The sequence below is a fragment of the Dipodomys merriami genome, unplaced genomic scaffold (genome assembly GCF_024711535.1).
Source record: "Dipodomys merriami isolate MVZ:Mamm:240054 unplaced genomic scaffold, mDipMer1.0.p SCAF_14, whole genome shotgun sequence".
In the NCBI taxonomy this organism is placed as follows: Eukaryota; Metazoa; Chordata; class Mammalia; order Rodentia; family Heteromyidae; genus Dipodomys; species Dipodomys merriami.
In genome coordinates this window covers 13121536-13142983 of record NW_027202715.1, presented here as the reverse complement: position 1 = coordinate 13142983, position 21448 = coordinate 13121536, and the positions used below count along the sequence as shown (strand labels likewise).

At 46.8% G+C, this 21448-nt stretch overlaps 1 pseudogene; it reads left to right on the top strand.

The window, feature by feature from the left end:
- The first annotated feature begins 8535 nt into the window (after positions 1-8535).
- LOC138826236 (U6 spliceosomal RNA) lies at positions 8536-8629 on the top strand (annotated as a pseudogene).
- Positions 8630-21448: the final 12819 nt, after the last annotated feature.

Here is a 21448-nt window from a genome sequence, read left to right as displayed (position 1 = left end):
AAGGGGCAAAGGCTGACTACTGGTCAGACTTTGTCTAGGGTTTTTCTTTACCAAGAGGTTTTTGCCCTGTATCATTAATTTTGTCCTGTTTTCTGATTTCATATTTTTGTTCCCATGGATATTCTTTTCCAGGGAAAAGGGGGTTCAGAGGAGAGAGTAAATTTCCAACAGCAGGAGGGCCTGAGGCCAGACACAAGAGAAACTTTCTGCCAGTGAATAGCAACTCAGATATTACACAAAGGTTTACTGTGAGCCTTGCCTGGAAGTTACAGTCGCTGCTGACGTACATACAGGGCCCTCATACACCTGGAATTAATACATTGAGATTTCAGCTGTTCTTTTATGTCCCTGATTTGGCAGTGATGCAACACATCCACTTCTGGCTTCTGTGTGATAGAAAAATCACCAGCTCTTTCCCAAGGGCAGGGCCCAATGGGGGCAGCCCCGCCCCCCAGCCTGGGCTCCCAGTCTGGTCTCTGCCAATAACGCGGGTGGATAGGACTGGTTTTCTGCAGAGCTCTGCTACTCTGGTCGTGCCAGTGGAAGTCAATATCTATTGAACACCTTCTAGCTGGCACAAATTATGCCCATGACACTAACCATCACAGCAAATCATCTTTTCCAGCTGTGAGCACTAAGGAAAAGAGGTGCTAATAGGAAAGGAGGAAAGAGAAGGGAAGGGGAGGGTGCTAAGCAAATGCGCTACCACCCAGCCCCACTCCCCAGTCTTTTCTTTCTTGATAGAAAAAAACAACAACACTATTTTTAGAGTACTTCAGTCTCTAATCATAGAGTAGACAATATTCCTGTTCTTCTCCTCTCCCCTCCCCTTTCCTTGTTATTTATTTGTTTATTGACAGGATCTTGATAGGTATCCCAGGCTGATCTTGAACTCTGTGTGTGTGTGTGTGTGTATGTGTGTGTGTGTGTGTGTGTGTGTGTGTGAGCGTGTGTGTGTGTGTGCACGTGCGCACTGGCACTGAGGCTTGAACTCAGGGCCACGTAAGCCACAATTCCACTTCCAGCTGTTTTGGTGATTAATTGGAAATAAAAATCTCACAGACTTTCCTACCTAGACTGACTTTGAACTTGGATCCTCAGATCTTAGCCTCCTGAGTGGTAGGATTACCAATGTGGGCCACTATATCCAGCAAACAGGGATTTTCTTCCTCATCCTTGTCCTCCCCCTCCTTCTTCTCCCCTTCCCTTTCCCCCTCTTCTTCCCTGTCATGGTTGTCCCCCTCCTCCTCCCCCTCCTCCTCCTCCTCCTCCTCCTCCTCCTCCTCCTCCTCCTCCTCCTCCTCCTCCTCCTCCTCCCCCTCCTCCTCCCCCTCCTCCTCCTCCTCCTCCTCCTCCTTCTCCTCCTCCTCCTCCTCCCTTTTTGCCATGCTGGGGACTGAGCCCAGGACCTTGTGCGAATGAGGTAAGTGCTGTACCAATGAATTTCAGCCTTCAGCTTGCTTGTTTCTTGGAGGAATTATGGCAGCCATAGTCCCTTTAGAAGCACTCTGTGGAGAAGATGTATTAAAGAAATCTTAAGAGTCTGGCATTGTTCAAATGAGGGCTGAGGCTGGGAAGCGTAGCTCAGTGGTTGAGCATGTGTTTAGTATGCTCCAGGACTTGGGCTCACCACACACATACACACACACACACACACACACACACACACACACACACACACACACACACACAAAACAATGGTTAAATCATCAGTCCCCTTTTTCTGAGAACTGAAATGTGGTCAGATGGCTAACAGCTATCAGGACACACACACGGGAAGTGAGACTTGTCAGATCCCACAGCCCCAGCTGAGCCAGCCTCAATGATACTACATGAAGGACTTTTTTTTTTAAATAATTTTTTAATTGAGATTAAGGGATTACATAAAGTTCACTGTATAGTGAACTTTAACCTTCATGAGGCAAATAGTCATTATCATGGTCTATAAAGTTTGTGAATTCTATGAGCTTTGACTACAAGTATTTTTTCCACATTGGGTGATTCCTTTTGCTTAGTGGAAGCTGTTCCCTCTTTCCCTCTCATTCCCTCCCTCCCATTGCTGCCCTTGAGAAGGACGAGGACCTGTAATGAAAGGATTATTGTTTCAAGCCACCAAGTCTTGATATACTTTGCTACACAGCTGTAACAGACCAAGAAAGACACATACTAGGAAAATCCAAAGCTGGAGATATTCATAGACTTATAGGCCAAGGTTAAATTGAGATACAGAAAAGGCCCACAGAGAGTGGGGTAGGGGAAGAGACAAATGGAAGTCTATATGAGTACATAAATTAAGCCAGTTCTACCTCTTAGGGATCAGTAGGATAGACTGGTTTTGAGAGAGAAAAAAATCTGCAGGATAAAGACAGAAATTCTAAGTGTTGAATAAACGAATCCCAGAGGCAAGTGGTTTTCTACTTCACTCCTGTCCATCAGCAAAGCACATTTCTTTCAACTGTGTCAGCTGGTTTCTCCGTTATCTTGAGAGCCATTTTGTGTTCCCAGTAATAATTTTTCTTTGTTAAGTTTGTTCATCTTGATTCAAGAGGCTTTCCCTAGGGGAAAATATCATGATTCCAAAATTCTGTTTTGTTGTTTTTTGTTTTGGGTCGTGGGGCTTGAACTCCAGGCCTGGGTGCCGTCCCTGAGCTCTTCAGCTCAAGGCCAGTGTTGTTTCTGAGCTTTTTGTGCTCAAAGCTAGCATCCTTCCACTTGAGCCACAACTCTACTTTTGGCTTTTTTGGGGGGTGCTTTACCTGGGGATAAGAGTCTCACAGAATGTCCTGCTTAGGCTGACTTCAAATTGCCATCCTTACATCTTAGAGTAGCGAGGATTACAGCTGTGAGCCACCGCTGCCTGGCTTTACTTTAAAAAATAAGAAAAAAGAAAACAATGAATGGGATCATATTTCACACATGGCTGATCTCTACCATCTGACTTATTTATCATGGAAAATTTTTTCTTCAAAATATTTTCAGGAGAAAGATACCACAATACTCAAAAGGTAGAAATGGGCAAACAAAGTAAAAGCTCCTTCATTTCCCTCCTTTGACTCAGGCCTTCCTGTTAAGACAAGCTCTCCTCCCTTAACTTGTTCCCTTGGCTCTTGTCACCAGCTGAAGTATTATAGTGGCGGTGCAAGTTTTTGCTGTCTGCACCGTTTGGAGGCCTCCAGAGGAAAAACCTGGCATGGTATGTTTCAGGTTCGCTTCTCAGCAGCAGGGGTGAAGCCCGTGGCGGGTGGCGCTAAGGTTGATCTGTAGAGCGCAGCCCGAGGGGTGGGGGTGATGGGGGGGGGGCAGTGCAGGTGTCCTTCAAGCCCGAGGGCCGACAAAATCCGGAGACAGAGGTTCCAGGAGAGGAAGGCGGGAAGTGAGATCCGGGCTCCGGATTTCTACAGCGCGTAGCTGTCTGCTGCCATAGCGCCTGCAGCAGGTGTCATCAGTTCTGCGCGGCCCAGCCGGGTGGACTGGTTCTTCTGTTCCGAGAACAGTTGGAGCCGGCACGGAGGTGGGGAAGGGCGGGAGACGCCGGGTGGATCGCCAGGAAACCGCGTCGAGACACCTGCGGCCTGGTGGCCGCCTCGGTTGAGCGCCCTTTGCCCAGCGAGTGCCACCTGGAGTCCAGGCTGGGGGGCGGGGGCGGACATGGGGATCGCCCCAGAGGAGGGGGCCAGGACCAGGTGGGCGAGGCCCCTACGTCTGCAAAGAGGTGGGCGGGGTCTCCCTAAGGGACGTGGGAGGGGCCACCGCTTCTGTGAGGGGTGGGCGGGGTCGCTCTGTGAGGGAGGGAGATGGGCGGGGCCACCCCTTCTCTAAGGGAGGTGGGAGGGGCCACCGCGTCTCTCAAGGCAGGTGGGCGGGGTCATCTGTAAGGGTGGGCGGGGCTACCGCTTATCTAAGGGAGGTAGGAGGGACCACCGCATCTCTTACGGCAGGTGGGCGGGGTCATCTGTGAGGGTGGGCGGGGCTACCGCTTCTCTAAGGGAGGTAGGCGGTGACGCGCCCGCGCAGTGCTCCGCCTCGGGCGGCCGGATCTGCGCGGAAGCTTCGGGCTGGACAGGCCAGCGTGGCTGGAAAAACTAGCGCGGATGTCCACAGCCCCGCTGGCGGCCTCAGTCTCCCCCACTCCGTCTATCGACTGGGTGGGCAAAGAAGGGAATCGCGGCCGAGCTACCTCGTCTCTGAGGAAAGTCCACCGTCCCCGCTCTGCGGAGACCGCGTGCAAGCGTGGGGTGTGCCTGCCCTCCATCCTCCCGGACCCCGACCTGGCCCGGCCCGGCCCGGGGCAGCGTGCGAGCGCGATCCCACCCGGAGACGGCGTCGAGCCGAGCCCTGGAGAGGCGGAGCAGCCGGGCTCCTGTGGGCGCTGGGCCGCGCGGGGGTGCGCGGCTCCTCGGACCGCCGGTGCCACCCGCGCCTGGCCCAGACCGGCTCGCCCTCCGCCGGCGCGTGCCGCCGGGCCCCTCCCCGGGTCCGCCAGGACCAGGACTCGTCCTCTCACCCTGCTCTCGCGTGGGGACGGACGCGAAGGCCGGTCGTCTGGGAGTCGCGGGCCAGGACTGGGGCCCGTCGGCCGCCCCCTCCTCTCCCCGCGCGCCCGCAGCGGCCCCTGCGGTGTGCGCCTTGCGCGGAGGCCCGGGACACCTTCCCCCCTGGGCCTCGCGGTCCCAAAGCCATCTCTCCCCCCCGGCCCCCCTGCCGCTTGGAATGGGAGAGTTCTGGGTTTGAACCAAATCTCCAATATAGAGACATGTGAATCTTTCTGCAACCAATCCCCTATAACCACTACGCAGGCAGCGGAAAAGAACTTTGCCCTACATCGCACAACATCCTCGCTGGGCTCCATTCCAATCTCACCCATCCCCTTCTATAATAATTACTTTCTTGGGCCGCCCCCCTCCTCCTCCTCCCCCTCCCCCTCCTCCTCCTCCTCCTCCCCTTCCCCCTCTCCCTCCTCCTCCTCCCCCTCCTCCTCTCCCCTTTCTCCTCCTCCTCCTCTCATCTTCCTCCTCTACCCCTCCCCCTTTCTCCTCCTCCTTCTCCTCCTCCTCCTCTCCCCTTTCTCCTCCTCCTCCTCTCCCCTTTCTCCTCCTCCTCCTCTCCCCTTTCTCCTCCTCCTCCTCCTCCTCCTCCTCTCCCCTTTCTCCTCCTCCTCCTCTCCCCTTTCTCCTCCTCCTCCTCTCCCCTTTCTCCTCCTCCTCCTCTCCCCTTTCTCCTCCTCCTCCTCTCCCCTTTCTCCTCCTCCTTCTCCTCCTCCTCCTCTCCCCTTTCTCCTCCTCCTCCCCCTCTCCCCTTTCTCCTCCTCCTCCTCTCCTCTTCCTCCTCCACCCCTCCCCCTTTCTCCTCCTCCTTCTTTCTCCTTGTCCTTCCTCCTCGTCCTTCCTTCTCCTTTCACCTCCTATTATTATTATTACCCAGATGTACCTCTCAAGGTGTTATAGGCCAGTCTTGCTCATTTTATTGATGTCTTGTGAATCTCTCCCCCCTCTTTTTATGGGTCCTGAGGCTTGAACTTGGCCTGGGCGCTGTTCCTGAGCTTTTTGTGTTCTACCACTTGAGCTACAGTTACACTTCTGGCTTTTTGGTAGTTTTAATGCAGATAGCCTGCGGTGGCTTCGAACAGTGACCCTCAGATCTCCTGAATAGCTAGGATGACAGATGTGAACCATGGGCATCTGGCCCATGTTTTTGTTTTTATTTTGTTTGGTTTTTTTGGGGGGGAGGGTTTAAATGGAGCTTTGTCAGGTGTGATAGGATTTCTGTCACCTCACAGAAACAAACAGAAACCCCTGCAGAGATCCACTGCCACCATACTGGAGTGGAGGTCCCATGGAAAAGAAACAGGCAGGCTCCTACATATGCATGAAGTCTTATAGTCTTTCTACCTTCCTTCCTCCCTTCCTCCCTCCCTTCCTCTCTGTCTCTGTCTCTCTTTCTCTTTCCCTCACTTCCTCCCTCCCTCCCGCCCTCCCTCCCGCCCTCCCTTCCTTCCTTCCTTCCTTCCTTCCTTCCTTCCTTCCTTCCTTCCTTCCTTCCTTCCTTCCTTCCTTCCTTCCTTCCTTCCTTCCTTCCTTCCTTCCCCCCTGTCCCCTTCCTCTCTCTCCTTAAGTCTGAGACCAGGACTTGAAGTTGGTACCTGATGCTTTTGCTCATTTGGCTAGTGCTCTACCAACTGAGCACACCTCCAGCCCTAAGTTTTCTAGTCTTATGATGCAGGAATGAGATCACCTCTTTCCTTCTCTCATCCAGATCAGCAAGGAAACAAGTAACAAGTGTAGTTCAGGCATGGTAATTTCCATCTGTAATTCTACCTAGTTAGGATGCAGATGTTGGGAGGACAATGGTTCATAGATAAACTGGTATTAAAGATGAGCAAGACTGCATCTCAACAGACCCTATCTGAAAAAACAAAATCAAGCCGGGTGCCAGTGGCTCTCACCTGTAATCCTAGCTACTCAGGAGGCTGAGATCTGAGGATCACAGTTCAAAGCCATTCCAGGCAGCAAAGTCCATGAGATTCTCGTCTCCAATAAACCACCAGAAAACTGGAAGTGGCACTGTGGCTCAAGTGGTAGAGAGCTTGCCTTCAGTTGAAGAGCTCAGGGATAGCCCCTAGGCCGAGTTCAAGCCCCATGACAGACAACAACAACAACAACAACAACAAAAACCCCCAAACCAAAACCAAAACTAACAACAAAACCAACTGAAATCAAGCAAACAGGGCTGGGGGCATGGTTTGAATGGTATAGCACCACCAAGCAATTTTGAGGAACTGATTTCAGATCTCAGTACTGAAACCAACCAACCAACCAACCAACCAACCATCCGACCAACCAACCTTTGCTGTGGTTCCAGACTTCAAGTCAAATAACTATACACAGGAACACTCTGTGGAGAACAATTCCGCTGCATGGAGGAGAGAGGAGAAAGACTTGTGTCTTGTGAGGGATCCTAACCATCCCCTAATTCCTGTGTAACAGTTGGGTAGGAGGGTGGGGCTAGAACCATTCATAGACAAAATTCCAGGTCCTGGAGATAATTTTTGCCAGTCTGGAACATGGGCTTCACCTCCTACTCTTACTACAAGGCTCATAACAGAAGAGCTAGGAACAAAGAAATCCTTCCCCAGAGAAAACTAGGGTTGAATTTTCTTATGAAAATTGTGAAAGGATCCTAAATAAAATAGCAGGGATTTTTTTTTTTTTTTTGCCACTCAAGTTACAATAGTGGAAACCTCTTGAGTTTTCATTAGAGTTGGTAGTAAAAACTGTTATGGAGAAAAATGAGACAGAAAGGAGAGTGGGGCTATTTTATTTTAATTAAGGTGATAATTGAAATCTTTGTGCTGTGGGGGAATTGAAGGACATGATATTTCAGAAATTTTATAGGATGATCTCAAGAAGGCCTGAAAAATGCATTTGAGGAAATTCAGTACCTTTTTCTTATTGGAAATGAAAATAATACACAGTGGAAATAAGAAGCGATTTCTTTCTTAATTGTGGACTCCCAAATGTTCTACCACTTAAGCTAACCCTCCAATCCCAATCCTTTTTTTTGTTGTTGTTGTTGGTTGTGGGGCTTGAGCTCTGGGCCTGAGCACTGTCTCTCAGCTCTACAGCTCAAGGCTAGCGCTCTACCACTTGAGCTACAGCACCACTTCCGGTTTTCTGATGGTTTATCGGAGATAAGAGTTTCACGGGCTGGCTGTGAACTGCAATCCTCAGATCTCAGCCTCCAGAGTCGCTAGGATTACAGGCGTGAGCCATGGGTGCCCTGCCCAATCTCTTTTCTTTTAGTTCTTGTTTTCAGATAACATTTTCTGCTAACTTTACTGGAGGCTGGCCTTGAACTGAGATCCTCCTGCACAAACCTGTTGAGTAGCTGAGACTACAAACGTGACCACTACATAGTGCTGTTTTGAGATAGGGTCTTGCTAACATTGTGTGTGTGTGTGTGTGTGTGTGTGTGTGTGTGTGTGTGTGTGTGTGTGTGTGTGTGTGTGTGTGTGTATGCTGTCACTGACGCCTGAACTCAGAGCCTCTAGCTTCCATTTTTCCACTCAAGGCTGTCATTCTACCATTTGAGCCACAGCTCCATTTCTAGATTTTTTGCTAGTTCATTGGAGATAATGGTCTCATGGACTTTATTATTATTATTTTTTTTTGCCTGGACTGGCTTTGAGCCAGCATCCTAAATAGCTAGGAGTACAGGCATAAGTCACCAGCGTGTGACCATGAGTCTCACTTTTGTCTGGGCTCTAATCTCCCTAGCTCTTGGGTACCTGAGTTACAGTCATGTGTCATCACATTCAGTTTTTTGTTTTAAACATGGCATCTCATTATGTTACCTGGGATGGCTCATTTCTCCTGCTTACAATGAAGTCTCCTACCTTATGCTTTCTTTTGTGGTTTTTGTATTTATTTAGTTTTCTAGACCCAGGACTACAGTGTGCTATAGTCTAGCCTATCATACAGATTTCTTTAGCATGAAAAACACACAGCTGAACTTCAAAATCAACAAGAACCCATTACAGTGCTCACTTCAGCAGCACATATACTAAAATTGGAGTGATACAGAGAAGATTAGCATGGCCCCTGAGCAACTTTGTGAAGTGTTCCATACTTTTTGCTTGATAAGAAATGCACTCATTACCTTGCCCATGTAATTGTACCCCCTCTGTATGGTATTTTGACAATAAAATTAATTAATTAAAAAATTAAAAAGAGAACTGATTACTAGCAAATAGGTCCAGAAATACCTACCCTGAATGAATCAGCAGGTAACATAAGCAGGAAAAGGATATTCCCTACAACTTAATTTTTTTTTTTGGCCAGTCCTGGGGCTTGAACTCAGGGCCTGGCCACTGTCCCTGAGCTTCTTTGCTTAAGACTAGCACTCTACCACTTAAACCACAGCACCACTTCTGGCTTTTTTTTTTCCTTTCCGTTTATGTGGTACTGAGGAATGGAACCCAGGGCTTCATGCATGCTAAGTAAGCACTCTACCGCTAAGCCACATTCCCAGCCCCTATTCTTTTTTTTTTTTTTTTTTTTAAACTGTATTTTGCTTTTTCTTTTTTGGTACTAGGGATCAAACCCAGGATGTTGCACTTGCTAGGCAAGTGTTTTGCCACTGAGCTACATCCCAGCCCTCCCATAACTTTAGAAAGCAGAATGATCTTAAAGTCATGAAAGCTGAGCATCAGTGGCTTACATCTGCAATTCTAACAATTGAGTTGGCTGAGATCTCAGGATTATGCTTCAAAGCCAGCCTGGGTAGCAAAGTTTGTGAGACCCTTTTATCCAATAAACAACTAAAAAAAAATAAACCAAAACAACCTACACATACACAAAAACCTGAGAAGTGAAGCTGTGGCTCAAGTAGTTGAGCACTAGCCTTGAGCAATAAAATTCAGAGACAGCACTTAGGCCTTGAGTTTGAACTCCAGAACCATTACACACACACACACACACACACACACACACACACACACACACACACACACACACACACACACACACACACACACAGTGAAACAACAAAATAAAAAACCGAAAAAACAAAATTAAAAAACCCTCAAACACTAAAAATAAAAAAATGGTGAAAACCTTCTAATTTTTAAATTAAAAACATATTTCTAAAGAATATGATTTAAGAAAAGAGACCATATGGGTATTAGAAAAACACTGAAACCAAACTTTAGTGAAAACACTAGAAATAAAAACTTTTAGCTTGCAGCTAAAGCAGTGACTTTAAGGAAACCTTCAGATGGATTTAAAGATTAATTTCCAGATGGAAAGCCAAATTGTGCCATATTTAATAGAAAAATGTGGGAAGTTGCATTATAATGTCACAGTGGAGAACCAAATGCAGAAAGCAAAATGGGTAAAAGGAGAATTTCAAATATATTAGGAACAAAAAAGTAAATAAACAGCAATGGTAAGATAGATAGAGGGTAGGAGAGGAAATTTAGAATGTATATAATCACTTATTAACATACAGATTTATAACAAAGTCCTACAAAAGAGTAAAATAATAAGCAACCCTTTGAGCAAAGAGAAACTGCAACTGTCTATGAAGCTCAAACTCATTAATAATAAGGAAGTGCTCATTAAAAAATACATCACTAGGCTGGGAAGGTAGCTCAGTGGTAGAGCGCTTGCCTTGCACGACTGAGGCCCTGGGTTCGATTCCTCAGCACCACATAAGCAAAAAGAAAAAAAGCCGGAAGTGGCGCTGTGGCTCAAGTGGTAGAGCGCTAGCCTTGAGCTGAAGAGCTGAGGGACAGCACTCAGGCCCAGAGTTCAGGCCCCACGACTGGACCCAAAAAACAAAAAACACATCACTATCATAGTGATGCATGACTGTAATTCCTTCACTTGGTAGGAGGAGGCAGGAACGTTGCTAGTTTGGGGCCAGCCTGAGCTAGAGACTCAGTTAAAAAAAAAAAGAGATGTACCTTTTTGTTGTTGTGCCAGTCCAGGACATGAGCTTTATCCCTGAGCTTTTTTCTTGTTCAAGGCTAGTTCTCTACCACTTGAGCCACAGCACCATTTCTGGCTTTTTCTGAGTAGTTTATTGGAGGTAAGATTCTCATAGACTTTCTTTCCCAGACTGGGTTCAAACTGCAATCCTCAGATCTCAGCCTCCCAAGAAGCTAGGATTATAGGTGTGAGCCACCAGTGATCAGCATCAAGATAGGTACTTTCTTTGGGTCGGTCATGGGGCTTGAACTCTGGGCCTGGCCACTGTCCCTCAGCTCTTCATCTCAAGGCAAGTGCTCTACCACTTGAGCCATAGTGCTACTTCTGGTTTTCTGGTGTCTTATTGGAAATAAAAGTCTCATGGACTTTCCTGCCTGGGCTCCTGGGCTGGCTTTGCATCTCAATCCTCAGATCTCAGCCTCCTGAGTAGCTAGGGTTACTGGAGTGAGCCACTGGTGTCTGGCTGAGATATGTACTTTTATATACCCACAACTTAGAACATCACCAAGCTGGTGAGTCTGTGGAAGAAATTCCATTGTATATTCTACTCATGGGAAAATGCACCAGTCTACTATAAAGGAGCAATTTGATAACTTAAATGTTTATATGCCTTGTGATAGAGGCATTTGTCTGCTCCAGGGAAATCTTCTCAGGGATTCATAAGGGCTCATGTGCAGAGATCGTCACTGTGTGATTGTCCATTACTCATCCTAGCAAAGTGGAAACAGCTGATTTCACCTGGTGAGGGGGAAAAAGAGTGAGTGAACTAAGGAATGATGGGATCATAGAATACCTGAGTGCAGCAAAACTAGGGACCAAGAATTCCAGTTGCTAGTCAGGTGCTGGTGGCTCATGCCTAGAATCCTACCTACTCAGTAGGCTGAGGATCACTTTCCAGCTCCAGAAGGAAAGTCCATGAGATTATTATCTTCCATAAACCACCCGAAAACTGGAAGTGGAGCTGTGGCTCCAAGTAGTAGAGCACTAGCCGTGAATGTATGAGTTTAGGGATAGTGTCCAGGCCCAGAGTTCAAGCTCTATAACTGACAAAAAAAAAAAAAAAAAAGCAAAAAGCAGCCATCTGCTAAGGCCTCTCAACAGCAAATCCATGATGCAAGTAAAAGCAAGTTGTAACCTGATATGCACAGGATAATAATTTATACAAAGTGAAAGCACACAGAAACTGTATTATACATCTATCAAAGTGTAGGAAAGTTAATTAGACCTTGCAGTAAAGAACTTAACTCAATAACTGATACTGCACATCAGCAGCAGGGTGGCGGAGGCTGGGAGAGAGCAGGCAAGCAGGCAGGGCCTCAGTTACCTGTGCAATGATTTATATCTATTACACAGAGAAAGAGCCAGCTCGACAGCAAAATGTCTTGGTTGCTGGATGCCTGTGGTTCCTGCCTGTAATCCCAACCATTTGGGAGGCTGAGATTGGGAGAATCACAATTCCAGGCCAGCCTGGGCAGAAAACTCCACTTCAGAGGAAGAAGCGGGTCATGGTGTCAAGTGCCTGTCCAGTGAAGGGAAGCCTAAAGTAGTGACTCGAGGTCCAGGTGCCTAGCTGTAAGGATCAAAACACCATCTAAAAATTAACGAGCACAATCCAGGCACCGGTGGCTCATGCCTGTAATCCTAGCTACTAAGGAGACTGAGATCTGGGAATCGTGATTCAAAGTCAGCCTGAGCAGGAAAGTCTGTAAGATGCTTATCTTCCACAAACTACTCAGAAAAGTGGCACTGTGGCTCAAGTGGTAGAGTGCCCATCTTGAACTGAGGAGCTCAGGGACAGCACCCAGGCCCAGAGTTCAAGCCCCATGACTGATTAAAAAACAAAAAGAGCACAAGGAGGCATGGCTCAAGCAGTAGAATTCCTGCCTAGGAAGTGCCAGGGCCATAGTTCAAACTCTAGTGCCACTGAGTGGTAAGGTGGGGAGTATGTCCTGGGCTAGTTTTTGCTGAATGGTTATTTTTGCATTCTTGCATGTTTAAAGTCTTATAACAGCCACTGGTGGCTTATGCTTGTAATCCAAACTACACAGCTGAGATCTGAGGATTGTGGTTTGAAGCCAGCCTAATGGAAAGGCTGTGTGACTTTTATATCCAATTAATCACCAAAAAGCTGTGGCTCAAGTGCTAGAATGCTAGCTTTGAGCAAAAATGCTCATGGAGAGAACCCTGGCCCTGAGTTCAAATCCCAGTACTGGCATAAACCCACAAAATTCCTTTTTCCCTTTTTTTTGGGGTCGGTCATGGGGCTTGAACTCTGGGCCTGGGTGCTATCCTTTAGCTTAAGGCTAGCACTCTACCACTTGAGCCACAGCACTACTTCTGGCTTTTTCTGCTTATGTGGGGCTGAGGAATCAAACCCAGGGCCTCATGCATGCAAGGCAAGCACTCTACCACTGAACCACCTCTACAGTCCCCACAAAATTCTCTCTCTCTCTCTCTCTCTCTCTCTATATATATATATATATATATGTATATATATATATACACACACACACACACACATACACACACACACATATTTGTAAAAATACTGTGCAGAGGGGTTACAGTTACATGAGTAGGGTAATGAGTACATTTCCTATCGAGCATTGTTACTTCCTCCTTTGTTTTTCCCCTACTATCCCTTTCCTCCCACCTCCACAACTCTTCCCTCCCCTGAATTGTTTTTTTCTTTCTTTTAATTATCTTTAAGTAGTTGTACAAATATGTTCCCATTCTACAAAACAGTATATGAGTACAAAGTATCTGACAACATTGTCACCCATAACTTTTTTACTTTAATTGAGATTAGGTGATTACATAAATTTCACACATTTCGCAGTATTGTGGAATAGTGATACTTAGAGTCACAAACACATTTTAACCGTCACAAGGCAAATTGTCATTATCATGGTCTATACAGTTCGTGAATTCTCTGAGCTTTGACAATACAAGTTATTTTTTCCACATCAGGTGATGTTTACATTTCTTTTCTTTTGCTTAGTGTAGGCTGTTCCCACTTATGCTGTTCTTCCTCCTGGCTTCCCTCTGTTGTGTGCATATATCCACCATATATATGGCTAAGAACATGGGGTCATTTAGCAATGATATAACAAAATGCCACATCCCGAATTGTAAAGTTCGTTTTCAACATAGTGTCTTGTACATCTCATTACAATTGGCCAACCTGTATCCTTATTTAAGCATTTTGTTATATTCCTTCCCCTCCAAATTATAAAAATGTATATACAAGATACAGGACACTGGAATCAAATACAGTGAAAACAGAATATACAAAAGAAACAAAAAATCACACATTACAAGTATATTAAAAACAATAGCAAGAAAGAAAAAAAACCACATGTGTCCCTATCTAGGGGTTCATTTCTCTTAACATCATCTTATATGTACATAGCTTTCCCACAAAATTCTTATCAGTATATTAGCTCTGCAGGAGCTAATGCAATGAAGGAATCAGAAGAGTTGAAAAGCAGAGGAAGAAACTTTATCACTGTGCAATTCAGTGTTCTTCTAAGTTGTGTTTCTGACTGTCTGGAAATCATCCCTCAGCCTACCAGCATTAGAGAAAGCCTCAGAGAAAGCATGCCGGCCTCTGGCTTGTGCCTATGAGCTTTTACCTGGTACTTTCCTTTTTTGTCCTGATAACACTAAAACCCTTTGATGTCTTGCATAGAGGTAGTGCTGTCTCTGCCCTACCACTGTTCCTCTGCTCTTCTTTGCACATCCTTGTTTCATCTCCCAACCAGTGCTACAAATGTAAGTGCAACATTGCTGTGCATCTTACTGGACAAATACAATAAATAACAAAAAGAGAGAGTGTGTATGTGTGTGTGTGTGCGTGTGCCAGTCCTGGGGTGCTGAACTCAGGATCTGAGTACTGTCCTTGAGCTGTTTTGGCTCAAGATTAGTGCTCTACAACCAGCCACAGCATCACTTTTGGCTTTTTGGTGGTTAATTAGAGATCAGAGGCTCATGGATTTTTGTGCCTAGGCTGGCTTTGAACTATGATCCTCAACTCTCAGTCTCCTGAGTAGATTACAGGTGTGAATCATTGACATCTATCACTATTTTTGTTGTTGTTGTTGCTGGTCATGGGGCTTGAACTTTGGGCTTGGGTGCTATCCCTGCGCTCTTCAGCTCAAGGCGAGTGCTCTACTGCTTGAAGAACAGCAACACTTCCGATTTTCTAGTGGCTAATTGGAGATAAGAGTGTCATGGACTTTTCTGCCCAGGCTGGCTTTGAACCATGATCTTCAGATCTCAGCCTCCTCAGTAGCTAGGATTATAGGCATGAGCTACTGGTGCCCGGCATCTATCACTACTTTATTATCTTTAGTTGTACAAAGGTGTTTCAGTTCAATGTCAGTTTATGAGTACAATGCATCTTGATCAATGTCACCTCTTCCATTATTCCCCCCTGCAAAAGTGTTACTTTAAAAGGCAGTTTATTAAATTTCTGTTGAGGGGTAGATACCAGTGGAGAGGTGAGAGACTAACAGAAAGGGTGAATGGGGATGAATATGGTCAAAGTAGTTTATTTACATGTAGGAAAACAGAACAATGAAATCTATTAAAATTGTTTTAAGAAGGGAAGAGGGTAAGTCATAAGAGAAGGTGAAGTTGATTCACTGTAATCATGTGTGGAAATGTCACAATGAAACACCATCATCCCCCCTTTACAATGACCAGATGCTAATAAACTAGTTTATTAGAGAATCTGTAGCTGCAGTTGGAGGTGGTCCAAAGGACTCACTTGTCCCAGAGGCTTGCACTTCACCCTAGTCAAATAATTAAAACAAAATTTCCCTGTGGAACTGGGGTTTGAACTCAGTAAGCATTGGTTAGACCAGCACTCTACTACTCAAGCCACTCTACTAGCCCAAATCAAATAATTTATTAAATCCTTTAGAATATGATCAGTGCTTCACAATCAGATGACATAGATATCATTTTTCGGATGAGGAAACATCTGTAAAATATCTATGCAGGTAGAGGTAGCAGGAGATGGAGCTGAGATGACAAATCCAACAGGTCACTCTGGACTGCTAAGAATCTCAGAACCACAAGGCACAGAGAACAGCAGAGGGCAGGGGGTTGCTTCTCCAGGGCAGGCAAGCAGCCATGATCTGCCATTGCCAGGTCCATTTGACAATCTCATTGCCACAGCCTTTACATTCCTGTCCTATTTAAGGACCGTCCCCAGGCCTGAAGCTGGCTGAGACCTTTTCTCTAGGCCCAGCCCCAGCCTAACCAGGGCCAAACCTCACCAGGCACACAGCACTTTTTTGTCATCTGTTATTGACAATCTCACTGGAAAGCTCCTGGTAAGCAGTTCCTCTGGTTTAGTATGAAATTGGATAAGGTAGCATCTAATCTCACAAGTGTCTGAGGGTCAATGGCCACATGCTGTCTGTTGGAACTACTCCATCCTGCTCAGGTTATCAGCTCTGCTCCGAAGCAGACCAATCAGAACCCTAGGGGACTGGGGGAGGGGGAGGGGAGGGCGGGAGGGTGTCGGCTCTGTTCCTACCCTCTTGTGCGATGAACCTATCTCTCTTTGTCTCTGTAACCCCAACTCCGGAATACCTGGGTGCCTCTCTTCACCGTCCTCGCCACCTCTGGGCTGTCCCCAGTAGCATGCATTTTACTTTTGCTTCTGTTTCTCACCCACGTCCATCCAGGAGCGAGAGGTTTAAAAGCCTCATCTGATCCGGTTGCCCTGCTGGTAAAAATAGCTGTGGCCACATTCTCTGGCGGGCCCCAAGCCCCTCCTCCTTCCAGCAGCCCTGGGAGGCCAGACGCAGAACTTCCCGTCTGCTCCCACCTCCGCCCCGGCCTGCACACGCCCCGGCTCCTGCTTGTTTGGCTTGGATAACGACTCGATCTTCAGCCCTGGCTCCAGTCCCTGAGGTCCTTCAACCCTGGGCCTGCGGATCCCAGCGTGGGGGCGTGGCCAGACCTGAGGGCGGGGCAGCTGTGGCTGTCAGTCCAGGAAAGGGAGCCAGCCTCGGGCGGCGGGCGACCTCGCGCGGCTCCGGCGGGGACACCCAGCGGGCTCTGTCGCCTCCTGGTGGTGGCAGCGGTCCGCGGCCTCTGGTCCTTCCAGCGGGGCTGCCGAGGTCCCTGCCTGATCAAGACTCCAACCAGCCTGTACCTGGGGGCGGGGCTTCAGGCGTGGGCTCTTCCCGCCCCGGCCCCGCCCCTCCTCGTTTCCATAGTAACCGAGTCTCCCGGGAACCCGCGGGAGAAGCCGGGATCCAGAGCCTCACCCCACCTGTGCCCGACGGAGCAGCTCTGGCAAGTGGCCTTTACCCCTCTCCCCGGAGTCTGCCGACCTCTCCCACGTCGGGCACCGTTGCAGGCTTTTGGGCACAGGGAAAGCCGGCCTAACGGAGTTTAAAGTCTAGTTTGCACTGGTGAAACAGATAGGTTAAAAGCAGAAGCTTGGGGCTGTGGTAGAGCGCTGGCTTAGCCAGACCCCGAGCTCCATCATCCCCAGTACTGAAAACAACCATAACAAAGAAGCGCAGTGTTGCCAGAGAAAGAGAGTTCCTCAGGGGAAACAAAGTTGCAAAGTGGATAGTCCGTGGGAAAGAGGGGACTTAAGCTCTTCTTCTTCTTCTTCTTCTTCCTCCCCCTCGTCCTTCTCCCCCTCGTCCTCCTCTCCCTCGTCCTCCTCCCCCTCCTCCTCCTCCTCCTCCCCCTCCTCCTCCTCTTCCCCCTCCCCCTCCTCCTCCTCTTCCCCCTCCCCCTCCTCCTCCCCCTCCTCCCCCTCCTCCTTCTCCTCTTCCTCCTCCTCTCCCCCCTCGTCCTCCTCCTCCTCCTCCTCCTCCTCCTCCTCCTCCTCCTCCTCCTCCTCCTCCTCCTCCTCCTCCTCCTTTCCGTTTTTGGCTGATTTGGAAAAAAAAAATTAAATGAATGTAGCTCTATGGTTTCATACCTGGATCTTTTATTCTTCTCCATTGGTTTCATGTCTATTTTTGTAGCAGTTCCAAAATTTTTTTTTTTTGGTCGGGGTCTTGAACTCTGGGCCTGGATGCTGTCTCTGAGCTCTTCAGCTCATGGCTAGCGCTTTACCAGTTTTCTGGTGGTTAACAGGAGATAAGAGTCTCACAGACTTTCTTGCCCAGGCTGGAGTTTTGAATCACAATCCTCAGATCTCAGCCTCCTGAGTAGCTAGGATTGCAGGTGTGAACCACCTGTGCCCTGCTGAAACTTTCTTTTTTAAAATTATTACTGTGGTCCTATACTATGATCTGAAGTCTAGTGTTATGGTACTTCTATATCTTGAACTCTTTTGCTCAAGATTACGTTTTTTTTTTTTTTTTTTTTTTTTGGTCTGGTTGTGGGGCCTGAACTTTGGGCCTGGACGCTGTCCCTCAGCTCTTCAGCTCAAGGCTAGCAGCGCTCTACCACTTGAGCCACAGTACCACTTCTGGCTTTTTTCTTTTTGCTAATGTGGTGCTGAGGAATCGAATCCAGGGCCTCATGCATGCAAGGCAAGGGCTCTACCACTGAGCCACCTTTCCAGCCCCAAGATTACTTTTTTTACTCAGGATCTTTTGTACTTCCATATGAACTTTAGGACTGACTTTTTCCTTCCTTCCTTCCTTCCTTCCTTCCTTCCTTCCTTCCTTCCTTCCTTCCTTCCTTCCTTCCTTCCTTCCTTCCTTCCTTCCTTCTGTCCTCTCTCTCTTTCTTTCTCTTTCTTGTCTGACACTGGGATTTGAACTTGATACTTGCTGCTTTCAATCATTGGCTGGGCTTTATCACTTGAGCCACGCCTCCAATATCAACATTGTAAATTCTTTTTTTTTTTTTTTTGGTCCGGTCATGGGGCCTGAACTCTGGGCCTGGGCGCTGTCCCTCAGCTCTTCAGCTCAAGGCTAGCGCTCTACCACTTGAGCCACAGTACCACTTCCGGCTTTTTGCTTTTTGCTTATGTGGTGCTGAGGAATCGAATCCAGGGCCTCAGGCATGCAAGGCAAGCGCTCTACCACTGAGCCACCTTCCCAGCCCCAACATTGTAAATTCTTGATGTTTGCATTTCTCTGTGTGGCATGGATGGATGTGATTCCCTCTCTTCAGCCTTCTATTATGACTGAATTGTATTTATAATTTTTTTTTTTTGGTGCTGGTCCTGGAGCTTGAACTCAGGGTCTAGGCACTGTCTCTGAGCATTTGTGCACAAGGCTAGTGCTCTACCACTTGAGCCACAACTCCACTTCCAGCTTTTTTTTGGGGGGGGTAATAAATTGGAGATAAGAGTCTCATGGCACTTCCTACCTGGGCTGGCTTCAAACTGTCATCCTCAGATCTCAGTCTCCTGAGTCACTACAGTATTTACAGGTGTGAGCTGTCAGCTGTAATTTGTGTGTGTGTGTGTGTGTGTGTGTGTGTGTGTGTGTGTGTGTGTGTGTGTGTGTGTGAGAGAGAGAGAGAGAGAGAGAGAGAGAGAGATGTGGGGCTTGAACTCCAGGCCTGGGCACTTTCCCCGAGCTTTTGTGCTCAATGCTAGTGCTCTAGTACTTCGAGCCACAGCTCCACTTCTGGTTTTTTGGTGATTTATTGGAGATAAGAGTCTCATGGGCTTTCCTGCCCCAGGCTAGCTTTGAACTAGGATCTCAGATCTCAGCTTCCTGAGTAGCTAGGATGACAGGTCTGAGCCACCAGTGCCTGACTAAAATTCTTATATTTAAATTGGTAAGGTGTTCTGTGACTCTTTGAGTCATGATGAGTCTGTAGCTCCCAGGATTCTAGAGTAACTGTCTCCAAAAATAGGCATTCTCTCAAGATGATGAATTACTGCTTTGCTCTGAGGCAAGGAGAGCCACAGAATTCCTTTCCTCACTCAGGCTAGCTGCCCACACTGCAGTGAGTCACGGCCTCAGAGCCCAGGATTGGGGTTTGGCCATGTAGGCTGTTTCCTCAGGTAGAGTTCACAGTCTGTCAGTGGGACCATGTATTTCACCTTGCATTACAGTCTCTAAAGTTCCCTCCTTCCAGTCTGGGAGCTGGGTACCTCACTGCTTTTCTGGGTTTGTTTCAGTGTTGTCTTCTGACACCCTATTACCTCATTCATAGTTTCTGATTCTCTCCCATTCTTTGTCTCTTCAGAATCGAGTCTCTCTTGTATCACTACATTCTCCTCTTTTATGAAATGAAAATGGCAGATGCTTCTTATTCTCCATCTTGCCCTGCCTCCTGTCTGATTTTTTTTTTGTCAGCTGTGGGGCTTGAACTCAGGGCACTGTCCCTGAGTTCTTGTGCTCAAGGCTAGCATAGGGTTCTACCACTCTGAGCCACAGCTCCACTTTCAGTTTGGGATAGTTAATTGGAGATAAGTGTCCAGACTTGTCTGCCTGGGCTGGTATGGAACTTCCACCCTCAGCGATCAGCCTCCTGAGTAGCAAAGATTACAGGAGTGAGCCATCAGTGCCCTGCTTCCATTTGAGTTTTTGAAATGTTGGCACTTAAAAACTATACACTCTCATCTCAGAATTTTCTTTGGCTTGCTGAAGACATCATTCCACTGTTAACCTGCCTTCCTAGATGTGTTGTGAAGTCAGCTGCCACTCATAAAACTTGGTCTTTTTTTCTTAAACTGCTTTTTATGATTTTTCTTTAGTTTTTATTGTTTCACTGTGGTTTGTGCAGGTGTGAATTTCTTACCCATCAAGAATTCCATCGGGGGTGGGAGGGGGGAGATGGGAAGGCAGGGATGGGAAGGGGAAACAAAGGAGGAGGCAACAATGCTTGATAAGAAATGTACTCATTACCTTGCTCATGTAACCCTCCTGTATGGCATTTTCACAATTAAAAAACTTAACAACAACAACAACAACAATAATAATAGAATTCCATCAGGCATAGTAGATGTTGCAGGAGGTGGTGAGGGCTGGGAGATAGAATCAGGCTGGGGAATGCAGTGTGTAGGGAGGTGAGCTATGTGATCTTTGAGGACTTGCTGGGAAGTCTGACCTCAAGCAAAGGGTTTGCTTTCATTTATGTCATTTGTACTATGCATATTTCATTGAAATATGCATAGCCATTTTAAGTGAACAATTTTGACATTCATCATTGAATTGACATTGCTGAGTGGTACAACCATACCCATTATCCATCTCCAGAACTTTCTCACCTGGCTACATTGAAACTCTCTACAACTAACAACGCCCTATTTCTCCTCCCTGTCCCTCAACAGTGCCCATTCTTTCTGCCTCTAGAAACTGACTATTCTAGGCACTTCATATGAGTGGCTTGTGTTTGAGATCTTATGACTGGCTTGTTTTACTCAGCATAATGTTCTCAAGAACCATTCCTATTGTGGCATGTGTGCAAATTTCCTTCTTTCCTAAGGCTAAAACAGCCTTGCATTGTGTGTTTGCTTATCCATACATCTGTTTATGGAGACGTGGGCTGCTTCTGCCTTGTGGCTATTTTGGTACTATGATCGTGTGTGTATAAATAACCCTTCAAGTTCTAGCTCTCAATTTTTTTGAGTACATACCCAGTGAGTGGTTGGGTAATATGGTAATTCTACTATTATTTTTTCCTTTGCAGGATTTCCTTACTCTACTTGTTAGTTTAAATCCTCCAATGAGGATAAATTAAATCAAGATATAAATATATTATGAATATCAGTGAATCAAACAAGTATATTATTCACTTAATCATTTAATTTGATAGTAGCCATTGTAATGGGTGTGACATGGTGTTTCATTATAACATTGATTCCCATTTCCTTAATGCTTAGTGACGTTGAGCTATGTCTCTATTGTGGGTATATGTGTCTATAAGTTGGTGATGTCTGTATTCATTGTGCCTTGGCCACTTTTGGAAATTTGTTGGAGAAATGTCTATTCACATCCTTTGCCCATTAAATTTTTTTGGGGTTGTTATGGCATTGTAATGAATGATTTAAGCAGAACTGTCGTGTGTGT